Source organism: Erythranthe guttata, chromosome 4, assembly GCF_056151865.1.
Source record: "Erythranthe guttata isolate IM_541 chromosome 4, IM_541, whole genome shotgun sequence".
Lineage (NCBI taxonomy): Eukaryota > Viridiplantae > Streptophyta > Magnoliopsida > Lamiales > Phrymaceae > Erythranthe > Erythranthe guttata.
Window position 1 is genome coordinate 9,978,857 of NC_142536.1, and position 3,833 is coordinate 9,982,689.

General features: G+C 34.3%; 1 long non-coding RNA gene across 1 annotated transcript; it reads left to right on the plus strand.

Annotated features, from left to right (window-relative positions):
• Positions 1-898: 898 nt before the first annotated feature.
• Positions 899-3,153, plus strand: LOC148771109 (uncharacterized). The gene is made up of 3 exons (XR_016031028.1): positions 899-1,136; positions 1,212-1,246; positions 2,940-3,153. It is a non-coding gene; the product is annotated as an uncharacterized LOC148771109 (long non-coding RNA).
• Positions 3,154-3,833: the final 680 nt, after the last annotated feature.

The following is a 3,833-nucleotide window of genomic DNA, read 5'->3' on the forward strand; positions in this document are numbered from 1 at the left end:
AAATATATCCGTAGCCCAGATCATGTTCTAAAACCTGAACCTATCGAATTAACCCCCAACCTAACCTACGAAGAAAAACCTTCCCAAATCCTTGAATACAAAACCAAAACCCTACGTAACCTAACCATTCGCTTAGTTAAAATCTTGTGGCATAATCATACTTTAGAAGAAGCCATGTGGGAACACGAAAAGGAAATGTGTAAACACTTTCCGGAATTATTCGGGTCAGGTAACAATTTTGGGGACAAAATTATTTTAAGGGGGGAAGATTGTAACACCCCACATTTTCGAAACCCTAATCCCTAACCAAAGTTCCATAACCCCAAAATTCTCACGTAGAAATCATTAGGAATTTCACTAACTTCAATTCCTTAAGTGCCTTACATTGCCTAGACTAATAATCCTTATATGCCGATTTGATTATGTGCCTTACGTGCTAGGAATTATTGGATGATTATGTGCCAGTTTTATTTCGATAATTATGTACTTAAGTAGATTAATTATTGATAATTATGTTCTAGATTAAATTATGTGACTTATGTGTATAAGTAATTTATTTATATGATTTCATGACTTAATCATAATTGCATGCATAATACATGCATATATACGTACATGTATGCATGCATATATGCATATGCTATATAAGCTATGTTACTCTAGACTATAAGTATATGTATTTATATATGTATGTGTTTGGTTTATGTGAGTAAGAGAGAGAGAGATTAGTGATTTTTTTTATTAGAAAATAAAATTAAAAAAAGATGCATGCTTGTACACTTGGCAAAGAGTGAGGATTTACACTAATCCTGCACTCAAGCATGCTAAGTAATCTCAAGAGACACTCTCATGTCTTCTTCTCTCTCCACCTATACCCCCACTTGTCGTCTCTTCACCATCACCACCGAAGCACCACCTCCTCCATCAGCCAACACCTCAAAATTCTTCAAGAAAAAAATAGAGAAAATCAAAATGCAAATCCCCTATATAAGCTTCACGCTTGAATATGCCAAGAACACCATCAAAAACACTTGCCCTCTTACGGGAGAATTAAAATCCTCCCAACTTGATATCAAAGCTCTTACCTTCTTCATTCAACTAGCTTGGTTCAATCTTGGAGCCACTTCTTGAAGGAGGTAACATTGCATCTTTGTGTTCTTCATTTTCTTCATCCTCCTTTCTCTCTCTAAAAACCCTCTTTTCTTTTGAAGGTTTTTTTTCTTTCTTCGGCCAACACTCTTGATAGGTAAGAAATCTCGAATTTCTTGTTTCAATCGAAGGGTATCATAGTATGGAAAAGGATTTTTAAAAAAACTACCTATAAGATTTCCTCACTTTTCGAAAAATTAGGGCTTTTTGTGAAAAATCCGAAATCTTATGCTAATCTTGTTATTTGTGTTATTGCATGTCTAATCCATGTTATAATCTGTGAATCTAAGCATTTTGTGTTTAAAGGTTTGATATTTCTAATTTTTGGAATTTTGGAAAAATAAAATGAGTTTTCAAGATTTTTGGGGTTGCATGTGTAGATCTATGAATTTTTAGGACTAATCTACAATTTGTTGAAATTTCAGCAAGAAAAAATGTTTTCATCTTTAAAATCTCAGTAGGAGTAAGTGGAATTTGATTAATTGCTATTTGGCCTTAGTTTGGATTAGTAATTGTTGGGAAAATCATTTTTGGCTTCAACACTACTTGCCGAGTATTTTAATTTTTATAAATCCGATTTTTGAGGAAACTGCAAAATTATTTTTGCATCTGTTCATTTATTCAGTTAGGTAGCATATAATTAAATTTGAGAATTTTTAGATGCTATTTGCTATTATTTCGAAATATTGCTTGTGCATGTGTCATAAATGGAACTTTTGTGTTTTAATCATTATGTCTTGAGTATTAATTGTGAGAATGTGAATTGATGGTTAAAAATCTGCAGCTGAACTATATTAAGGGCTTTTGAGATCCTACACCGGGTGAAATACACCGGGTATATCTTTACCATTAATATACACACAAACACACACATACCCACATTGGTGTGTGTAGATCAACGGTGAAAAATCACCCGGTGTAACCTTCACCGGGTGTAGGATAGATAAAACCCTATATTAAGGGGCTGTAAGAATTTTAATTCATTAAATGAATAAAAGTGGGAGAAATCCCATAAATGAAAAGATAGAAATGTTGGTGCTTTAAGGGCATGGTTTGCTAATTTAATGCTAATTAAAGTGTGTTTTGGGGCTGCATGTTGTGTGTATATGTGTGTGCCGTGTGTGTGTGTGCTGTTGTGTGTGTAATTTATGATATATGAATATATAATATGATGCTATGTGAATTATGTGCTATATTTAAGTGGTTATATATATGTGTGTATGCTATGTGTGTGATTGCCGTGTGTATTATGTGGATAATTGGAATTATTTGTATGCTCGTTGATTGATATTTGTGATGTCGTAAAGTGGTCATTTTTAGATTCTCATTCGTCTCATGGTCTTGCATAAAAAGAGATTTCATTTTACGAAAGGAAAGGTTAATGGAATGCTTGGGTTGGATAAGTCGGGATACGGGGGGCCGGTATCCCAACCATAGTTACTATAGATAAAGGGGTGGTTTGATTCCACCAAAAGAACGGGCTCAGAATAATATGTTTATCATCCAAGTAAAGAAGTTAATTTTTCACGGATCCGAACGACATAAAATGTTTTCATTCATGCATTTGCACGAAAAGGATAAATTGGTAATTTTTCAGTATTTGCGTCGATTTACGTGCTTAAATGAATTTCGTGTTTATGTGTGCGTGTTCGTTTGCCGATGAATGGTAAGGTGCGATGCTTATGTGTATATACTAATATAAGTACGTAAAACCATATTTTAAAACCTCGTTATCCATTCGGATTTCTTACTGGGCTTAATAGCTCATATAGATACTTCTTTGATTGCAGGTAGTAGTAGAAATCCCGCATCGGAATGGACCGAGTAGTGGATCGGAGTCTTGGCCGAAGCTTTTGGAGGGTCATACGAGGGGTCTATAAACTATGCTTATTTTATTTTGGTGATGTAACTTATAAACAATTTCCGTATTTTCTCTCCCTTAAACTCTAGTATTTCCTCGTTAGGGAAATTAAAACTCTTATCCTAGTACGGGCCTTATTTTGATAATAATATAGTTGGTCCGCTCGTTTTGATAATTGCATTTCTCACCCGAAAATCCCTATTCACCAAATACCTTAAAAACTCTGATTTCTTCTCGAACCCAAAATTAGAACCTATAGTTAGATAAACGTAGCACTCGAATAATAATCTCCCTTTTTAAAGTTACGTCGAAACGAAATAAAATTGAAACGACCAAAATCACTCCAAGAAACTGTTTTCGAAATTTTCAAGGCTCCCAAAAGCTTTCAAAATGACCCAAAAAGAGATTTTTAGAAATTAGATTTTGGTCCTACTCGAAAGTTTTATAAATTTCAAAGAGATCCCTTTTGCTTCCGCTATTTAAATAAAGTTTTCCGATAAACCGGTTCGATTTATCGCCCGAGCCGAGGGGGGTGCTACAGCATCGGTAGATACAAACGATAGCCATCCTGAGGTATGTCTCCTCCATCGATAAAAAATGATCAACGGTTGAAGATGCTGAGTCTAAAATAAAACATTGTCATAAATAACAGAAAATGTTTTGTTTTGACAAGACATACAAAAAAATATAATATATAAATTAAAATGCGTACCACTGTGTCCATTGAAATCTGAAGTCAAACCAAAAAACTTGTACAGTCAGCTCGAGTAATTGATGATATAGAACGACCTATGTGCATGCCATACCCCTCAAAATAACCCTC